Source organism: Frankliniella occidentalis, unplaced genomic scaffold (genome assembly GCF_000697945.3).
Source record: "Frankliniella occidentalis isolate FOCC.00 unplaced genomic scaffold, Focc_3.1 Scaffold165, whole genome shotgun sequence".
NCBI classification, from domain to species: domain Eukaryota; kingdom Metazoa; phylum Arthropoda; class Insecta; order Thysanoptera; family Thripidae; genus Frankliniella; species Frankliniella occidentalis.
Window position 1 is genome coordinate 387,843 of NW_026267291.1, and position 5,528 is coordinate 393,370.

A 5,528-nucleotide genomic window follows, 5' to 3' on the forward strand; every position below is an offset into this window, starting at 1 on the left:
ATAATACATCCCAATCTAGCGAGGTTATGGTGGTACAAACATCATGATCCTATTTCCTTGCTTTAAGAGCATTAACATGTTCATGTTAATGGTATGTTTGATTTCTTCGGTTCACAGTGGTGCAGTACGGTCAAGTACGATGTACCTCACTCCTTTACACATGGTGAATGACACTCCATGGACTTACTACGAATCATCACTGTAAGTACTGTGTATTATCCCAGTTGTCTGTACACCTGACAATGCAAACCTTTGTTTTGTCACCTCCAAACTTGTTTTCCATTATGTCCCCTCTAACGCATTTTTCTGTTCTTTTGCCTTACAGGATTACTACAACTTGCAGTCCCACATGTTGGGTTCCATGCACCAGGTGCTTCAAAGTGCCATTCAGACTTTCAAAGAGATAACACGTTGTTGTCCACAAAGGGCCTAAATCTCTGACAACATTTGGAAGGTGCTGAAGGGTGTGTAAGTTACATGTCATATGACGAAGTCCATATCGTTCCTGATATTTTTTTTACATATTCAGTGAGCAATATTTGGGATAAGTTGATGCTAGTATCACTGATACTTTCTTGACACAGGAGCCACAATCCTTCATAGAAAAGTACAAAATGATTAAAATGCTAGATTAAAATTTGGTGAATTTACTTTCCAACCCTTAACTTAAACACTTCTATGTGTTTAACTTTAATGTTAAAAACTTTTTTAGTTTTCAAAATCCAGTCGAACCCTTAAGAGTGTACACACTTGTGTTGAGCACTTGCATGTGCACGCCAGTTGCACACTTAATTTATCATTACAAAGTTTAGTTATTCATGAGGACGGAAACAAGGGGAAAATACGCGCAAAACTAAGGACCCAGTAGTTACTACAGCTGAATGACAGAGAAACTGTAGTTTAACTGTAGTTAGACCAGTAGCTCGGCAGGCTGAGACCCTTGGCATGACACTGCGCTGCTGTGGCACCAGAGCTATGGTGTCGCAGTGGCTCAGTGGTCAGCGTGTCGGGATCCCAACTGCAAAGACCGAGGTTCAACTCCAGTCAGCATCCAGGCTTCAACTTCAACATTCGCAAGGTAAAAATGTAATAACTGATATGAAAAACAACGACCTAAAAAGCGATACGGGTAAATAAGAAAAAAGTTCGAAAAAAAAAATTGAACAAAATTTTTAACACTATACTTTTCAAATATTTGATACTTCAGTGTTTTTTCGTTTAAAACTAGTAAAATACTGTAGATAAAAGTACTTAAGTGACTGACATAAAAACTGTCAAAAAACTATAGGTAGTCCGAAAAAACTGGTAGTTTTTCTATAGTCTTTCTGCACTAAAAGTAGTAAATTCTATACTTAAACTGAAGAATTTTGCAGTATTAGTAATGTCTAATTCCGGTTTAAACACACTTTACTCTCTCCTTTTTCACAATTTTAACTAGTGTTATGGGTACATCTAAAACACAGAAACATCCTAGAGAATAAGTGAAGATCCTTCCACCCGGGACGTAGATGGACAACATATGGGTTTAGATTATCTACTACCACCCCTAGTTGGCCTGCAGCAGTGGCAATACCAACCGCCTGACGGTGTGTACATTGACCTTCACTAGTAGCGGTAGAAAGAATTCATCTCATGTATTGTATCTCTCTCAAAACAATATTCTTTGCTATGGCATTTTGCAAACATTTTTGAAGGTGACCCAATGTGCGTGTGACAACATTTGTCAATGTCCCGGCGAATATTATGCTGTCTTAAAGAGATTTAACACAGAAACCCCGTTCCACACACTATCTACTGATACTGTTGTCACAGCTGTTGTAAAATGTGAACTCACTGGAAAAATTGATTTAATTTCCATCAGATCTCTGAAAGATGTATGTGCTAGAGTTGATTTCAACGATACTTGTTACCTTGTTTGTAGGCCATACAGGCTAAACCTTGAATAAGCATTAAATTTTGAATGGATAGTCAATTTATTTGTGTCTGCTTATTAACGGTGCCCATTCCCGGTAGACAGGCGCTGTCACGCAGGCAAACTGCCCTCACCTGCCGCAATTTTGACGGGGGCAGGGAGGAAATGGGGAGACAGGGGTACTTTTTACGATGGCTGGAGAGGGACTCCAGAATGTCTCTAAGCGGGCTCCGCCACGCCTCGAGGGCCCCTGCACTGGGCTACGGGCCGTCTCCGCGTTGTATCCAAACTGTCTCCAGCGTCTCACTGGCGGCTCCATTCGGTCTCCAGCGGTTGTCTCGATTCTGACTCGAAAATATCTCCAAAACGAGACATAATGCAGACGCAGTCGAGGCGTTCTGCTCACCTCGAGAATGTCTCGAGGGCACCTCAATAACAACTGCATAACGTCTCATACATCGCCTCGAAACTGTCTCGAGAAAACCTCTGCGGTCTCTCCTCAATGACTCGTAGGTAACTCACCCCGAGACGCTCACGATCTACATTTTTCTGTACGGGAAACAATACTTTAAAAACTGCAATGGTAGAAAGAAGGTTGACATAGGGACCCTTACTAGTACCGAAATTTTTCACTTAAACATTCAGTTGTCGAGTAAAGACTGTTTTATTGGAAGATGTAAAATAGTAACTTATTTAATAAAGACCACTGAAATGTCGATTAAACAAGAATTTTAGGATGCCTTACACTGTCATTAAAATGAGGGCATGATTGAAAGACTAATCTGAAGATCTCATCCCCCTGGTTAAAAATTAGCATTAGGTAAAACTGAACAAACAGAATTCATGCCCACAAACAAGTTTTTTAGGGGTTTAATAAAATTTCAATAGACTACCAAACAAAACCAACTAAAATAATCAAAGAACAAAAATTTGAAAGACATATAAAAGTATGATAATTAATTCTTCAACATAAATATTTGTGAAGTGAGGAACACGCTTATTACAAATCTTTTAGAAGTACTATACAGTCATATATGTGTTTTTTAAATTCTGTTACATCTTGTAAAGGGACCAAACTAGAATTTTTGATAACACTATGTGCAAACCAGCAAATATGCACTCCACAACTAACAGTATCTTTCTGCTCATCGAAATAACGCTTGGGAGTCCAATACTTGATTTCTGGAAATAGATTTCTCAAAAAAAGGGCAACAGCAATTAAGAATTTCTTTTCAAATTGAGACAGCAAGCTACCTGGGCTGAAGAGTGAATTGTACAGCCACAAGTAAGAGGTTGTGACTTCTGCAGCAATTATAACCCAGTGAATTTCACCATTACCTGGAAACAAAATCAATTGTTTGGACGCAAGTTTTAAATGAAGACTCTTGAAGTTTATATTTCCAACATAGAGCCTCTGAGCAACTGTTGTATCACAGGCAAAAACATTCTCATTAGATGTCATCTTGAGATAGACATTGATAACTTCGTCATACAAATAACCATGGACAAAGTTTGGATCAGCTTGCACGAGGAGGAGGTAATTCTTCTGAATGAATCGTTGAATGAAGCGCCTTTAAGTGGATGGATAACACTTTAATTCCCTGATATTCTAAAATAATACCAAGTGGATTACCACTATCTGTTATGGGTTCACCAACCAATACAACTTGGCGGCTCGTCATTCATTTCAAACAAAGGAGCTATATCTTGGTCAACTGCATAACGTCTCATGCATCGCCTCGAAACTGTCTCGAGAAAACCTCTGCGGTCTCTCCTCAATGACTCGTAGGTAACTCACCACGCGACGCTCACGATCTACATTTTTCTGTACGGGTTCTTTCTGCAAAAAGCTTTGCATATTTAGTCACTGATAATCTATTGAATATGTCTGTAGAACAGTTCATTCATACTGTTCTGAACTGTTTATGTATGGTGTTCACTAGTTGCCAGAATATCCTCATAACACTTTTGTAAAATTATGTATGTTTAATAAGTAGAAGAGTAATATTTTTTTTAAAAAAATGGCAATTATACACTTTAACATTAATTTATTTCAATTGTACCAGAAGCAAAACAAACTCTTTCATCCAGGAGCAGGGGTTAATTTGTGCTTGTTCCCGGTTGTTAGAGTCACCCTTGTATGTATATGCTGCTTGGAGAAACCGTTTGCCTGAAAGTCACGAGTGGCTGTAAAGGCATTCCATCAGTTCTAGATGTACACCATCATTCTGACTTTCTAACAAACAATTAGGAAGAAACGGAATTATTTAAACTTACAAGGTATTAAGACAACCAAAAATTCTTGAAAATATTCGATTCCTTGTGTTGCAGTTGGGCAGGCCGAATAAGAGATCTTTTAGGAAGTGGCTGGTTTATTCAGGTTTCCAACGAAGACTGACTATTTGACAGCCAGCTGAGCACAAGTAAACATCAGGCAGAACACGTGACATGACAATTGACTAACACATGAAGTCACGACCAATCACTGACAACCACAGAATAGGTGGAGGGAGGACCAAGAGGAAACGGGTTACAACACCTCGGAACTGAAATACATAGCTGTTAATATAATGACATTTAGTAGAAATGAATCAGCCGCAAACTAAATCTAAACATTGAATAGTATGCTTTAAGGCATGATAGCCAAAGTTTGTCACAGCAAAACAGCCGCAGTAAAAGTACTGGGGAGGTAAATGATTGAGAGGAAAGTTTGGTTGGACACACAAACTTCCACAAAGGATAACTAGCTATATGTATGCCAGACCACGTCTCGCGTAGCAGGCTTCGCGATATCTCACGAAACACTGTTTCGCTGCGACGCGCCCGGCGCACATAAAGCTAGGCCTGCGGCGCTGACACCCGAGATGGGGTAATAGGAGTGTATATACAATTTTTCGAAATGAAGTCTTCTTAACGACTTAACCGACCATTTGATCATTTTCACCTCATTTTAGTCAAGAATAATGCCCCCTAGCACCTAAACGGTACAAGATAGAGCCAAACGGACGTAATTTTCGCACTTTGACGGTTTACCCCTTAGGAACCCATTAAAAAATATTTGAGAAAAATACATTTTGCGACCTCTAGTTTTTGATTTTTTTAAAAGCCAATTTTGGAGCTAGAATGCTCATCTTCGAACTGTAACGTGCAAACTCGTCACCGTAATAGCCAGGCTACTAGAAACAGCCAACTAGCTCAGAAATCCCGAAACGGTAGAGTGGCGTGAGTATTTCGGATTTATTTTAAGGGCGCCAAAGGGCGCTATCCACGTCAAAAAGACGTAAAAATTTCGACCTGCGCTTTATTCGCGAAATGTATGTAGCCCTTGAGTAGCTGCACCAGGTGCTGCAATCCGTTTTGTGATATCTCAAACGGTTTCGCGTCAGGAGCGTTAAGAACAAGGCCCTCCGCCCCACCACCAAGTGACCCTCGGGACGCCTTTCCGCCCGCGGCGCCGCGCGCGTGGATGGCGCCAGAGGTAAAACCTCTCCAAAATGCATCACGGAGGATGTAGCACAGAATTTTATTGGCAAAGTCAGGTAGTAACACAATACAACAAGCAGGCCCGCCCTTCCGCCAAACGAAGTTGCCAGCTTCGCTTCGCTGCGCCGGCAAC

General features: G+C 40.4%; 1 long non-coding RNA gene across 5 annotated transcripts in view; it reads right to left on the reverse strand.

Moving 5' to 3' along the window:
- Positions 1 to 2,557: 2,557 nt before the first annotated feature.
- The window catches only part of LOC127750293 (uncharacterized), an 8,817-nt gene continuing 5,846 nt past the window's right edge, over positions 2,558 to 5,528 (reverse strand). Inside the window, exons 3-4 of one of the 5 annotated variants that reach the window (XR_008011613.1) lie at positions 4,190 to 4,325; positions 3,941 to 4,082 (exon numbers count right to left, since the gene is read on the reverse strand). This is a non-coding gene — a long non-coding RNA (uncharacterized LOC127750293). Of the gene's footprint in view, positions 3,251 to 3,940; positions 4,326 to 5,528 lie in introns of those variants that run through there. The other 4 variants (XR_008011612.1, XR_008011609.1, XR_008011611.1 and 1 more) reach the window with 4 other exon arrangements.